This window comes from Helianthus annuus, chromosome 16 (genome assembly GCF_002127325.2).
Source record: "Helianthus annuus cultivar XRQ/B chromosome 16, HanXRQr2.0-SUNRISE, whole genome shotgun sequence".
NCBI lineage: Eukaryota > Viridiplantae > Streptophyta > Magnoliopsida > Asterales > Asteraceae > Helianthus > Helianthus annuus.
The window spans coordinates 199,847,563-199,864,116 of NC_035448.2; the positions used below are offsets into that span (position 1 = coordinate 199,847,563).

General features: G+C 32.0%; 1 long non-coding RNA gene across 10 annotated transcripts; it reads left to right on the forward strand.

The window, feature by feature from the left end:
• The first annotated feature begins 1,076 nt into the window (after positions 1-1,076).
• On the forward strand, positions 1,077-6,044 carry LOC110915408. Of its 10 annotated transcripts, XR_004883422.1 has the most exons (11): positions 1,078-1,237; positions 1,333-1,366; positions 1,441-1,514; positions 1,594-1,650; positions 1,958-2,083; positions 2,530-2,799; positions 2,879-2,981; positions 3,651-3,981; positions 4,394-4,507; positions 4,618-4,884; positions 5,382-5,597. It is a non-coding gene; the product is annotated as an uncharacterized LOC110915408 (long non-coding RNA). The 10 variants fall into 10 exon arrangements; XR_004883418.1 differs by adding an exon at positions 5,881-6,044 and having other exon boundaries at positions 1,077-1,237; positions 3,651-4,884; positions 5,382-5,786; XR_004883421.1 differs by having other exon boundaries at positions 3,651-4,575; positions 4,662-4,884.
• Positions 6,045-16,554: the final 10,510 nt, after the last annotated feature.

The window sequence follows — 16,554 nt, forward strand, 5'->3', positions numbered from 1 at the left end:
TTCAAAACTAAAGTTGTCTTTCTTATTCCAAATAACTCACACGATCTAACCCTAAAAACGATTAATCAGTAAGTTAATATGAAATTTGAGTAACTTAATGTTAAATAAATAATTAGTATGTTATGTAAATTAAAAAGGGATTATATGTATTGCATGTGTTTGGAACTTTAGTTTCTTGGGTTCATAGTGTGATTTGGTTGAAATATTATGTTGATAGTCGTATGAAGAAATTGATTTGGTTGGTTTATAGTTTGATTTGGATGATTAAATGGTTTTTCTTGTTGAATAAAGTATGATTTACAATATTCTTAAATCACCTATATTGACATAGATTTGTATTGTTCTTGATAACAGTTCCTATAATATTGTTTATATGCTTTATATTTGGATTATAAATAATGAAAATATTATTGGGTAATAAAATATGAAACAACAAAGATTTCTACTTGATTTTGAATATAATGACAGATGGGTTTGTGTAATTTAGATTGATTAAAAAATCATAATAATATAGGATATGTTTAAGTAATAAAAGTAAGTAACTAAAGTAGAATAGAAATGTAACATCAAAAGGAATTACAGTATTTTACGTATGTATGCTTGTGATTACTTTAAAGTACAAAAAAAGATTGGATTATATGTTATTACTGGACCTTTTTTTTTAAAAAAATGGGTTAAAATTCTAAATGTTTGTTAGAATGGCTGGAGCTGAAAACGATGTTGTCGTGATATCGGATTCTGAAGACTCTTCGGCTGAATCAGATGAGTTTGATGATGATGATATCGGTCCGCTTATATTTGTTGTGCCATACACGAAACGCTTTGTAAGTTCCGACATAAAGTAAATGTTAATACATGTCAAATATGTTTTTATAATTTGGTTAACTATGGTATTTTTAAAATATCTCAACATCATTAATGGAAATCTATATATATATATAAACATGATAAATAAGGGCTGATGTGTCATGTTATAAGGACTTGGGAAATGATGTGGCATCACCATAGGGCTTCTTGAAATTGGTTTTGGCTCCAAAATCATGGGTCAAAAATTTTGGTATGCGGGTTGAGGCGGGATGCGTTATTATGACCCAAGTATATTAACCATCTAAAAACCCTAAATCTCCCAGACGCCTTCTCCTTCACGCTAGAACCCTCTTTATGGTTCCTCCTTCTCTCAAACCCCAACTATCAATTCCACAGCAATCTTCGTTGATATCTTATTTACAATCATCAGGTAATTTCTATCCTTTGGCTAATTGTTAATACACCTTCTAATCGATTCTTTTTTTCTTTGTTTTTTTCATACATCTTCTTGGCCGCTTCATCTAGATATTCACACCGATCATCCTCTTCAATGATACAGGTAACCCTAAATTCGAATAACCGTAAAACGTTTGAGATTTGTATAGTTAAATTTCTCTGTTATATCTTATTTAGGCAAATTGCGATGGTATTTGATGGTCACTTTCTTTGTTCGTGTGTGGATTCTGAATCTGGAAAGTTCGTTTTAGGTTATATTTTTGAAGCTTGAAGATCCTGTTTTGTTTTTCCATTGATCGCGAATCTTAAAACTGATGTTTATTTGTTTAGGATTGAAGATCCTTCGTTTTCTGCATATGCTGGGTTTGAAGATTTATCTCTTCGTAGGTGTGTTGTTGATTGTTGGTTTTATTCGAATCGCAAATTAAATCTCTTATTGTTTGTATTTTTCTTTACGAATAAGTTACCTTTTGGGTATCGTTGTTGTTGTTCGTTTTAAGGGTTTTTGCATCGATTGGTATGTATTTTATTGATTTACATTACCGGTTTATGTATATTGTTGGCCATTCATTATTTGATAACTTTTTGGCCCTAATTTTACATATCTATGTGCATTATTGGGTTTCGGATCAGTGGAGTGTTTGAAGTTGAACTAAGAATTTACCTGCTTTATTTAAACATGTTCATTTTCAAGGTTTACCAGAAATAAGTTCAATTTAGAGACAAAATGAACGATTGGTGTCGAGTTCGCTATCTGAAGTCTTAATATTGATGGGAAGGTCATCAAGGCTCAGATTTGGGACACTGCTGGTCAAGAAAGGTCAATCCCTTTCTTTTTAGTTAAAATAAAATCATACCCGTTATCAATTTTTATCAATTTGGTACATAAATGATGTTGTTTGATTGCTAATTGTTCATATGGGTTTCGGTTCTTAGGGTTTGGGGTTTGTTTATGATATTATGGGTCCAAAGTGGTGTGAATTTCGTATTTAATGTGTAACACCTCTTGAATTATTTTTATAAAGATAAAAAGAGTTTTGTTTAAATGGGTCGCTTTTAAAACAAAATGCTAAAAAGGAAATGGATCAAAACTAGATTTTATTCTTAATGTGTAATTGTTGAAATAGGACGGTGTGTATAATCATATTTGACATGTTATTTATCTATAAAAATAGCTACAAATTGAAGACAAAAAGTGTGTGGGGTTGATTTGATTCAATTTGTTTGAACTTTATGCCTTAATAACTCTAATCTTGATCTCTTCAGGATGTAGGGGCTGTAGGGGCCACACTGGTAATTTGTCAACGGGGCTTCTATGACGAAGCAAATCATTTGTTAATGCACAGAGATTTGCCAGCTGCCGGACGGGCTGGCGTTGTATAGCAATCGGTTTATGCTTTTTAGTTAGCTGTTTATAACAATTTTGCTTTAATACACAACGTTACTATAGTTTCTAAAAATCTTTTTATCTAATCTTGTGCAGGCGGTAGAATTGTTCCCTGGTTCCAGGAACTAACAACTGAAAAAATAGGAAAGGTAATTTTTTTTTGCATATTTCTATCATACTTATTTTAATACACAAATGGCATTGTTGTAATTATTTTCTGTGTGACAGACTGGTTTGGTTAGAGAAAAGGCATTTGGTACCACAAAAGATCGAATGTTTTATATTGAGCACTGTGCAAACTCAAAGGCTGTAACCATTTTCATCCATGGAGGTAAGTTATAGCAGTCATGTTCTGTAGCTAGCTGTATGTATACTGTTTGTTTCACCACATAAATTTATTTACTTGTATTAGGGGTGTGAATTTCTTACACGACCCGAAAACACGACACAAACTTAACACGAAATTCGTGGGTTTGGGTTTAGTCTAAACGGGTTCGGGTCAGTTTCAGGTTGAATCCGCGAACCCGTTTAGCTAAACGGGTCAGGTTCGGGTCAACCCAGTCGGGTTGGCGGGTTAACCCATTCAACCCATTTCTATTATATTATATTTTTTAAAATATGTTTTATGTCATAAATTAAATTAAATTGGGTGTGTATTTTATGCTATAAATAGAAATATAACTTAAAAATGGAAGTTGACATAAATTTTTATGATTTTAAGTAATTTTATTATATAAATTTGTGTTTTTTTTGTAGTAGTGTTAATTTTAATGTATTAATTTGCTGAAAAAAATAAAAAACTCAGGTTGAAAGGGTCGGGTTCGGGTCAGTATGCAAATATTTGGGTCGGGTTCGGGTTCATATATACGGCACGATTTTCGGTTTGGGTCGGGTTCGGATTCTTCTAAAATTTTCGGGTACGGGTCGGGTTGAACCCGCCACCCTGCGAACACGACCCGTTTAGCACCCCTAACTTGTAATATTTATTATGAGAAATCAGGTAACAAGATGATGATCGAGGAGACAAAACGCAGCATCCAAGATGCACTATGTGTCGCTAGAAATGTTATTCGTAATAACTCGTTTGCATACGGTAGCGGAGCTGCAGAAATTTCATGCTCAATTGCAGTTGAAGCTGCGGCTGACCTGGTAGCAACAACTCTCTGGGACGGCTGCATTCTCATCTTTAGCAGCGGAAGCACTCGGTGCTAGCTTCATTGCTTCGTTATCAGGTGTAGATTTCCAACAGGGTCCTCCTGTTCCTTCAACACTATCCATTATTGCAGTTCCAATAATTGCAACCAACCACATAATGCAGTTGATTTTCATTGGTGAGTGATCTGTGTATATTTATTATTAGCCATTCTCTTTCTCTTGAGGTTTTACACATGTAAGTCTTTTAACAAAAGAAAAATGTTTTTATTATCAAAACCTCATTAGATAATGGATCCACTTAAATTTTGAAACCACCTGTATTCCTAAGGTGAGTGATTGTTACCAAACCTTATTGCTTTTATCTCCCATTTTGATCTTTGTAAGTTTGACTTCTGATTACTATTACTTTAGCACTACCTTATTAACAAGATTAATGTTGAAAACGGTAAAAAAAGTTAGGAAAACAATTTTTTTTATGCTAGAATTATTTACCATATATTTTAAATATTATATATTTGGGTTCGGATAGAATAGTTTGGCATTAATAGTTTGGGTAATTTAGATGTGTTTCATTCAATAACATTGTAGATCCAAGACAACGAAAGATTTTAAATTCAATTTCATGCGCGCCTCGTCCCTATAAATCATGCTTGATCCCCGACCCATGGGGTTGTACATGAGAATGGATGCGAACGCACACAGGTCTTGTGTTGTGTATTAATACTACATCAACTTTTTACACCCCCCCCCCAATCACTTATCGGTTTGTGGTAATCTTATGTTACTCACTTTTTAAGTTTTGAAAATTGTAGATTGATCTACAGGGAATATTTGCAAGTAATTTTGTTCCTTTCAGCCAAGGAGTGCTGCTGTCATTGTTGCAACAATTGGCATGTGATATTGGGAATGATATCTCTAAGAAACTTGGTTGGATGATGGATGTGGTGGTGGCGATTAAACCAACTGATGGGATCATCTCAATGCATATATAAGGCAAGGCCCATATTTGAAGCAGAAGCTGCTGAGCTTTCCAGTATTCGTGTGGTCACGAAACTCATAAACTCGACGTTAAGGAGCATGTAAGTAATTTAGAGATGATTGTTTTGTACGGAGTCTTAGAATTTTTGTAATCGAAATTGGACATTTTGGTTTCAGTTAAGAATCTTTTTACAGTAATTCTTATGTATTAGCTTTGTGTGTGAACCACTTGACACAACACCACATTTGATGACATTTTTCATGATAGTTTAACCATAGACCGGTCAAAATGGCCCGAAAGCCTTCATGTTTGTTGTGAAGAATTTTATAACTAGCATGAAACATGATCAATATCTACAGGATGGACTCTCAGAGATTATATATTCAGGGCTATCTTTGATCCGTAACCATGTCACTAATAAACGGGCTATGTTTAATATGTAATATGACGCTTTATTTGTATTTTGTTATATTTTATTTATACACAAATTATTTATCTAAATTACTTTCTCGAGCCTGGGAAACAATCCCGGGTATCGACACTAAAGTTTATATTATATACATAAACACTTATAATTTGGTTGTTTTTTTTTTGTAGAGGGAACTCAATTTACTACGGGAAAGGTTTTGGTAACTCGAAGGATATGCATCTTCAAAGGGACTCGACTATCTTTAAATTGTGTATCCACTGTATCACTAATTTATGTAACATGAGACTTTGTATTTTATTTTATTTGTACACTTAATATTTATCTTAATAGTTTTCTCCAACCCGGGTAGCACCCGGGTGATAACCTAGTTATTGTTATATTTTCTAACTTATAGCGCATACCAGTTGAAGTAGCACGGATCACAGGAATTGACGAAACATTGAAAGTTAAGATCGCCAACAGGCAAAATGTGGAGACAAAACATGATGTTAGGCCGGAGCCAAATAAAAACAGTATGAAGTACGTTGTGAAAGGCTGGGCGAAATGGCTAAAAGATAACAACATACAAGAAGGTGATCATTGCAAGTTCCAGTACTTTTCGGATATATGTGTTTTGTTCCTTGCTAGTGTTTTCCGCTAGAGGTGATGTTTCAAACTATGAAACAGGTTTGACCCATCATATATGGTAATTTTGGCTAATGAAGGAAGCTACAGTAAGTTATGTAGTGTTAAAAGTTGTTTTGTAGTAGGTTAACATGTTTCTAGTTAACATCTTTATGTATTATGGACTTCTAGTACGTAACCGTGATTATAAATATCAACTTGTTCTAGTTTTTGTTTATATGTTATATTTAATTCATAGAAATATCGTCTTATATTGATATAACAATGAGGTTAAGTATATTCAAATAACAAAATTATATATTATTAACCTGAAAATTAGAAAATAGAAAAATGACAACATCTATATATATGAAAAAATAACTATTAAAAACAATTACTATAACATTAATGTTAGGATAATTCAACTACATAACATAAGTTTAATCTACAATTTCCCAAAAATTTCTTTGTAAACCATGTTTGCAGTTTTGTTTGTTGGTCTCCCATCTTTGTCGAATATTAGAACCTTAACGCCATCTTTAGTCTTTACTCTCGACAAAGCAACATAAAGCTGACCATGTGAGAACACGGGGTCTCTAAGGTATAGACCAACTCTGGATAGAGATTGTCCTTGACTTTTGTTAATAGTCATCGCAAAACATATGGTTATTGGAAACTGCCTTCGTTGAAACTTGAAGGGTATTTTTTTGTCAGATGGTATCATGCTAATTCTTGGGATGTAAGTTCTTGAACCAACATTACTTCCCGATAATATCTCAGCCTCGATAACACGTTTACCAAGACGTGTGATTTGAAGACGCGTACCATTACACAAACCGTTTTGCTGATCAATATTCCTCAAAAGCATTACCGGAACACCCAATTTCAATACCAATCTATGATTTGGTAATCCAGATACTTTCACACTGTTTAACACATCTGGATTATACAAATCTTGATGTAACGGATCGTTAATTTCCTCAGTAGGACATAAACTATCAGAGCTAAGATACTCTACCTCTTCACCCGGAAACAAAGCAAGCAAACGGTCATTTATCTCATGAACAACTTCATTCTTAGGAGCGAGTATAGCTCTTTCAGAAAAGTAGTCACGGTCTTTAAAACGATCCAAAACTGAAGGATATACAAAGTCAATCAAACCTTGAATTGGATCATTTTCATCAGTTATTAAGAGATGAGTAGGTATTTCAATATTTGCATCACCATCGATAGAATCACCAACATTGCCTTCGCCGATGTCAAGAACCCATTTACCAAATAGATTTATTTCCTCGACGTTTGAGCTACTGGATCCTACCGCAAACGCATGTTGGTTGTCAATTTCAACACCTTGCAACTGGACCAGATGTGGGATGAACATAAAGATGCGTTTACAATATCTTTCCTGCTTCTATTTTGTACAACAGGTAGGATTTGTCTAAAGTCACCACCAAAGACGATAGCTTTCCCACCAAATGGAAGTTCTGAATTTCGTGTATCAAAAACACTCAAAACATCCTTCATTGTACGATCAAGAGCCTCGAAAGCATGTTTGTGTACCATCGGTGCCTCGTCCCAAATAATCAACTTGGCTTCATATAGAAGATTCGCGATTTCAGTATTAGGCTTGATATGGCAGACCGAATCTTCATTGAGATTAATTGGAATATGAAATGGAGAGTGAGCAGTACGACCTCGTGATAACAACAAAGATGCAATACCACTTGAAGCAACATTAATAACAATCTGTCCAAAGACAGTGGTGGTAGGGGCGACGTCGGCGGTCGGATTCTCAGTCTGCCGGTTTCATCGGACTTTGTGAGTTTTCAGTTGGGATTCTTAATTTTATTTGATGGGGGTTACTTGATTTTTGATGGGGTTTTGTTTGATGGGGTTTCATTTTTGTTTGATGGGGTTTCTAGATTTTTGTCTGATGAACTCTGTGGGTTTGTTCTTGTTGATTTTTTATCAATGATTTCTGATTTTCTGGTGATTTTTGTTTGATCAGTGAACTATGTTCTTGATTTTCTGGTGATTTTTATCAGTGGATTGTGGGTTTGATATGTTGGTATTGATCTATTGGTTTAGATCTGTTGGTATTGATCTGTTGGTTTAGATCTGTTGGTATTGATCTGTTGGTGATTGGTGTTCTTTGAATCTGTGAGTTTTGATACGATCGATTTGGGTGGCGATGATGCAAAAAAAAAAAACGTAGATTTTGATGACGATGGCGCGGCAAGGATGGCGGAGGGTAGGTTTTTTGAACCTGCAACCCCACTTTTGCAGCCTTTTGATTATCGGATAATCTGAGCCAAACCTCGTTTTTTTTCGATATACACTTTGTTTTGATGTTAGTTTTTTATTTTTCCCCCTAGTCGATGATGATAACAATATATCTGAGACACCTCCCGAGTTTGCGATTTCTGTGTGCGTTCGTTTTTGCGTAAAAAAGCTTTTTTAAAAAAAAGTTAAACCGTAAACTTTTTAACGTAAACCGTAAACTTTTTAACGTAAAAACGTAAAAGGTAAAATTTTTTACGTAAAACGTAAAAAATTTACGTAAAACGTAAAAAATTTTACGTAAAACGTAAAAAGTTTTACGTAAATCGTAAAAAGTTTAACGTAAAACTTAAAACGTAAAAAGTTTAAAATTTTTAACGTAAAACGAAAAAAGTGTACAAAAAGGGCGCGTTAAAAAAAGCGAAAAAAACGGCGCGTTAAAACGGCGTGTGCGTGTAAAAAATCGGCGCGTTAAAAAACGTGGAAAAACGGCGCGTTTAAAAAAACGACGCTTGAAAAAACGGCGCGTAAAAAAACTTCGAAAAAATGGCGCGTAAAAAACGGGACGTAAAAAGGGGGCAAAAACGTTCGCAAAAACGGCGTGAAAAAAACGGGGCGTAGAAAACGGCGCGTAAAAACGGGACGGTAAAACGGCACGTAAAAAGTGGGGCGTAAAAACGGCGCGTAAACGGGACGGTAAAACGACACGTAAAAAAACGGGACCTAAAACGTAAAACGTAAAATGTAAAAAGCAGGGCGTAAATAAAACGACTCTTCAAAACATTTTTTTAAAACAAAATCTTAAAAAAATTATTATAAAAATCTTATTTCAAAATATTCTTTTAAATTTTTTTTAATAAAAAGTAATTAATGAATAGGATAAAAAGGCAATTAAATATAATATATATAAAAAGACAAAAAAAGCAATTTTACTTAAATACCCTTTAACAATAAAATATTAAAAACATAATAAGACAAAAAGATTTTAATATTACTTTTAACTACTTTTAATCTCATCCATCCATTTTGAAGATCTAATGGCCAGAAAGTGGTTCCCGCGGTACTTACAACTGGAGGTAGTTTTCATTTTAGCGATCCCCTATATATATAGGGTTGGGTTCATTTCAGAACTATAAATAATTGCAGAACTTTCAAAACTCCTAATAAACAATTATTTTATAAATGTATTTTTATATTTTTATGACACTTTTATTATTTATTATATGTATTATTATGGTTACATACATGTTAAGAGTAGTTTACATATGTGTAATAGTCAAATTATATATATTTGTAATAACTTATTACATATATGTAAAAATTCTAGTTTACATATATGTAATCATAAAATCACATATAAAAAATAATAAAATTACTCTTAAAATGTATATAATGATTAGAATACATATAGTAAAAGATAAAGTTATCCTAAATATAAAAACATATAAATAAAAAGATTGTTTATTAGGAGTTTTGCGAGTTCTGTAAATATTTATGGTTCTTAAATGATCCTCACCCATATATAGGTTGAGTTCATTTCAGAACTCTAAATCTATACAGAACTTTCAGAACTCCTAATAAACAATCATTTTATATATAAGTTTTTGTATTTAGGATCTTTTTATCATCTGTTATATGTATTTCTTTGATTACATACATGTTAAAAGTAGTTTACATATGTTTAATTGCCAAAATTAAATATATGTGTGATAACTAATTACATATATGTAAAAAAAAAAGTTTACATATGTGTAATTATAAAATTACATATAAAAATGATAAAATTACTCTTAACATGTATGTAATCGTAAAAATACACATAATAAATGATAAAATTATCCTAAACATAAAAATATATAAATAAAAAGATTGTTTATTAGGAGTTCTGCGAGTTTTGTAAATATTTATGGTTCTGAAATGATCCTGGTCCTATATATATATATATATATATATATATATGGAGAGGTTCATTTGAGAAGAAAATTATTGAAAGAAGAAAAAGAAGAAATGACATATTGGTAAATACTAATTCATTTATAACTTATCTCATTAATTTTTCTCACTTTAATTAATTAGTCAACTAATCATTAATTATCCTACATATAATCTACAAAACCTACACATATCAAAATTTTTCCTACATATACCTTACACATTATAGAATTTTATCCTATACACGTCGAAATTTATCCTACACACCTCGAAATATATATCCTACACAACTCGTAATTTATCTTACACACCTTTTAATTTATTTTATACTTTAAATTAAGTTGTTTTTTTTTTTTAATTTGAAACTATATATTTTGAAAAGGAGTTACAAATTTAAGTTAGTTAATTATTAAAGGGGAAGATTACAAATTAATGATCTATGTAAAATTTACCAATATATCCTTATATTAAAATTAAATGCAAATATTAAATGAAGTAAAATTAAGCATTCTTATTGGTTAAAACTTTTTCTTTTCTTCTTCTTACAAAAAAATTCTTCTCATTTGAACTCTCAAATATATATATATATATATATATATATATATAGGATAGGAGTTGGCCAGAAAGTCCAAATTTTCTAAAAAGTGTAAAAAGTCATAAAACACCATAATGTCAATCATGAAACACACCAAAAACCCACAAATAATATGATGAAGATTACTAAAACATCATGTATGTGGGTTTTGTGTTGTGTTTTAGATGTTAAGGCTCTGATTGTGGAATGACAAATATTATTGTGTTTTATGTTGTTTAGCATTGTGTGTTTTATATTCATAGTTCTACGATGGTGTGTTTGAAGTTTTTATGGACTATTAGAGTTTGAATATGGTGTTTTAGTAATATTCATTCTATTATTTGTGAGTTTTAGGTGTGTTTTATGTCTGAAATTATTGTGTTTTATGACTTTTTACACTTTTTAGGAAAAACACTTTCCGTAGGATCCCCACTCTATATATATATATATATGTGTGTGTGTATGTGTGTGTGAGAGAGAGAGTAAATGCAATATAAAATAGATGAAATATGTTTTTCATTCATTCAATACGGTGTTAGGTAATATTGAATTGTTGTGTTCATGTTTTCTATCAAACTTTGTGAACTTCAAACGACCACACTTCACATGATAATATTAGACAAGCACTAAACGTATGCTAATTTATTTCTTTTAATCTCTTGTATCAAAAAAGAACATACACGGAACTAAGCTATATTAGCTGGGGTTTCTATTTATGCTAATGGATAGCAAAGAATATAAGATTATACGTTACCATGTCCACGTGCAAACGGGACATTGATCATATGTTGCATTCATTTCAAGACCCCATTATCATTTATCAGTTTGAGTGATATGATTCATCGTTAATCTTCACCAATCGAACGTGATTAACTAAAAGTAGAATTACTTCAAAATATTTGATTTACTTAAACAACCTATTAAGAGAGGCAAGTCAAATGGGAAACTATGTATAAAAGATAAAATGACAAAGCTAGAGCAATAACAAGGGTAAAAAACGGTTTAGAAATCATTCACCACGAAACGGTTTACAAACTATTTTGGTGAAGCGTCGCAAGTTTTTTCCTAAACAAGTGTTGATGAAAAAACTATTTAATAAAATGGTGTTCTATGAAAAATATTTACTAAAATAGTGTTCCTTGTTTGTTTTGTTTTTTTTTTTCCTTTTTAACTAATATATTAAACTATTTTTATATTTCTATTAAATTAATAAGTATATATTTTTTATTCTTTAATGATTTATATTTTTTAAAGCAATCTAATATTTTTTTATTGGATAATATGTTAACTTCTTTTCCTTAAAGAAACATGATTGGAATCTTTTATGTTTTTGATGGAAGAGTAAATTGTCATTTTAGTTTCTGAGGGGTTGACTTCATCTAAGTTAACTAAATTTTTTGAATAGAGTTAACGGATTGAATGAAAATGACAAAAGTCAGTGACTAAAATGACAGAAAACAAAACTATTTAGACTAAAATGACAAGAAAAAAATTATTTGGACTAAAGTAGCATTTTGATAAAACCTCAGTGACTAAAATAGCAATTTACTCTAGATGGAATTACATATCAATCAATCAATCATACCTAGTAAAATCCCACAAATTGCAAAGCTATTTGTAGAGTCTGGAGAGGATGGGATGTAGGCACACCTTACCTCTACCGGCCCCTAGGGATAGTGAGGCTGCTTCAAGTGAGACCTTCGGCTCTAAAACACCCAGGAAAAAAATAAATAGAACATAAGGTGTGTGTACATAAAGCTACCAATGTAACATGAGTGGTGAAAGACTGCATGATGAACAAGACAAATATAACAACACAAAACAGCCTATACACATAGTTAAGATGGAACTACATATAATTTATTGAATTGTTTTGTTTCATACAATTTCCTTTGTTTAATATGTATTTACAAATTAACTGATTGTTCTTCTTAGAAATTCAAAGTAAACTCATTATCATACTTCTTTAAACAAATTAGCTGATTGTTCTTCTTAGAAATTCAAAGTAAACTCATTATCATACTTCTTTAAAACTAAATAAATAGTTTAATAGTAATCCGATAAAAAAGAACTTTTCGTTTAGGAAACAATATTGGATTGATTGAAAAAAGTTCGTTAAGGAAACAATACTGGGTTGATTGAAAGAATATAAAGAGTGAAACCAAACAAAACAATTCCACAAATTATTGGATTGAATAACCCCTAAACCCCCACCCCCACCCCCACCCCCACCCATGCTAAAAACTAAACCTACAAAAAATCTAAAAAGACCTAAAAAACACACAATTTTTTTTTTTTTATATTTTTAGCTAAAAATCGCTACTTTTAGTAGCCAAAATTTTTTTATTTTTTTAAAAATTTTTAAATTTTTTTGGTAATGAAAATTAGCGATTTTTTAGCTAAAAATAATTTTGTGTGTTTTTTAGCTATTTTTAGGTTTTTTTGGTTGTGTTCACATAGGTTCTCGCGGTTCTCGCAATAAAGGGTGATTCCTAACGGATTCTTCTCCTATATTAGGAAAAACACTGAAAAGTGTGAGAACAGTGACAACGCTTATGGATCGTCCGATCAAAACAATCTATGGACTAGATTGGCGCGGTAGGGTTTTCGTAAATAACATCAATTTTATTACGTGGACGCGCTGCATTAATGGTAAAAAAGGGTAAACATCATTTATTACTTAAAAATGCCATTAAATATAAAACGCCAACTAAATACAAAACGTCAAGTTTATTACTACATAGTTTTTTCTGTGTTTTAGTGAACGTCTTGGCCTACAAAACGCCATAAAATATAAACGCCAAACTTGAAAGATAGGACGTGTTACAGAATTAATAGATAAAGCTGAGCAAAACCGGATACTTTATTAATTGCATTTACTATTATAATAATATCTCGCCTAACCTACGTGCCAAAAACATCCTATAAAGAGAAACGTCTCAGCCCCTTCCATTGATCACACCAAAAAAACAAACACCATGGTTCCTAAATACCACTCACTGTAAAACGCCAAAAAAGTTAAAAAAATCAACGATGCCAAACATCGTTTCTTGGATATCCAGTATTTTTCTGCATGAAGTATCACTAAATGGTTTTTAGATGATGGGAGTATGATTTTGCTGCATGAGATGGACAAATCTTCAAGAAAAAGAGACTGATGACAGTCAATGTCATTTTGTCTTCTTTGTTCTTGAAGAAAGCTTGGATGAGGAGAAGAGACCGATCCCAGTGTAAATGCTATTTTGGACTCCATGATGATAATGAAGATGACGGACAAATAACATCCACCCACACGGCGTCGATCTATGTCTCCAACATCCACAAAGCCACTTCAACACACGAACAACAAAAAAACCACACCAAAACCAAAACGCCATTTATTTGTGACAGCTCTAGTAGTTTCAAAATAAGAAAGAGACTGATGACAGTGAAGATTTGGAAGATAAATTGATTCTATTTTTTTTAATTTTCTTTTTCTGTGGTTTGTTATATAATTTTCAGCTAAGAACAATAATTCTCTGGAAAAAAAAAATGATTGTGAAACGTCATCATGCCACAAACGCCAAAACTCCCAAACTATAATAAAATTACTTTAGAGAAGTATTATTTAAAACTCAAAAAAATGTATAAAACAATGTGCAAGACAATAGAACAAAGTGCCATCTTTATCTAAACATCATTAAAAATACAAAACGCCAAAATCTCAAAAAGATGGGACGTATTACAGCCATAAACAGATGAAGCTGAACAAAAAAGTAACTAAAAACAACAAACCGACGGAAACTTTATTACTAACATTTATTATATTAAAAGCCACCTTGGGTAATTGAATTTATTTATCTTTTTAAAACGCCACAATTACCTGTCACATTATAGGACTGCATCCTACATGGCGGCAAAAAAAAAGTCATCATAAAAGTAGAACACTTAAACACAACTTAACACTCCACACATTATCTAAAACGCCACACATTGTCCAAAACGCCATAGAACTTAAAAGAATGGCTAAGGTTATTGCATGGAGGTTTGAGAGGTCGTAGAGACGTTTCATCCTAAAGTTCTCTGATAGGAGGAGGGTGAAGGTCAAGACCATCAAGGCCATACTTAGTATGGATGAAGCGGTTCAGAGGGATATTCTGGCCCTTGGGATTCCAAGGGCCGACGATTGTGAAAGGACTCGAAAGGTAATAAGAAGATTAAATAGAAAATTTCCAGCAGATGATGATGATGATATTGACGATATTCCTCTACCAACAGTTAGCAGTTAGATGGTGGATGAAGAAGCAAGAACGGTTAAAGTGACTTATCAACACGGGGTGGAATATTCATTGTCGATGGACGAAATGTTGAAGACAGAGAGACTACATCTTCTTGAACAACTCTGTGATTTAGCACCTTCGAACAATGCAAGATCCAGGGTTGTAATGATATTTAAGTATACGCTGCAACAAAGAAGAGACGAGATGATGGCGTTATATGCCAATGCAAAATATGATGATGATGATGATGAATCTGAAGAAAGTGATGAACAAAGCGATGGGTACATCTCTGATGTAATCCCATACACAAAAGACTATTAGTTTGTTTTGATTTCGTCTTATTGTAATCTCATGAAATATAAATGAATGGTAATGACTTATTAACAACGCCATGAACGCCAAAAAATTTACCTTTATAACATAGATGGGATTAATTCACCTGGGTGCACCATAATGCCAAAAAATTATCTATGTGACACAAAAATAATTTATTCAACGAGACAGATCCAAAAAAATAGTAAAACACCAGGAAGTTATTGAATCTAACTAAACGCCAAAAAAATCTTAGACGCCAAAAATGAAGCAGTATTGTGACACACGAATTAGGAAAAAAAGAAGATTAAAAAGACAAAAAAGCCCCTCCCACCCTGATTATATCCCGCGCCACGTGTTCCATCAGGATGCATTCTCACCATTCTCATACTTTAGGACATTTTTCCTGATCCCGTTTTGAATTGAGTGAGAAGTGTGAGAAGGCATAGGAATTGACAAGTAGGCATCATGTTTTGAATTTAAGCATATTATATTTTGGGTTGTTTTGACAAGAAAAACACCAAACATAACAATTTAAAACGCAATGCAATGTATTATGAGTATAACATTTAAAACACAACTAAAACACTTCTTAAAAGTTAAAACACATCATTTAACATTCTTGGCGTGGCGTTTTAATTTCTAAGCTTAGAATTTATTGCATCGTATCTTCAATTGTTACGTTTGTTGTTTTTCTTACCAAAACAACCCAAAACATTATGTCTAAGTTCAAAACATGATGCCTACATGTTATATTCATATGCCTTCTCACACTTCAATTAAGAACCACCACGAGTTGTGAGAACCATGAGAACTCATACTTTTCGCACGAGTTGGACCATCATTTTTTTGCACAAACATAGATGAAAATGTTATAAACACATCTGTAAAAAAATTGTCAAGTCGTTAGTTACACTTGATATAAAATGTGTTTACGGTGATGTAAATTTTTTTACATCACCAATAAATTTTTTTACACCCGATATAAATTTTTGTGCGTGACTTTTTTTAGTTTTTCGGTGGAAGAAGTGATTTTGTTAATATTTTTGAGATATTTTTTTTAAAAAACCTTTTGGAAGGCCAAGTTCTCATGTTTCTCACAACTCAAGGTGGTTCTCATTTTAGCTTATCCCTATAAAGGGTTAGGATCGTGTGAGAAACACTAGGCTAATTGGGAAACTTGAAAAGCATTCTGGACCATACATTTTCCCTTAAGCAAAAATGCAAAACAAAAGGCAATTTTGTTTTGAAAATTCGTTGCTTTTTTTTATATATACACAAGTGTATATTGTTAATCTTTTAACTACACACATATATACATGTTTAAAATTGAAAAATAAGTATTGTACATCTGTGTTTGAGAGGAAATATTTAGTTTTA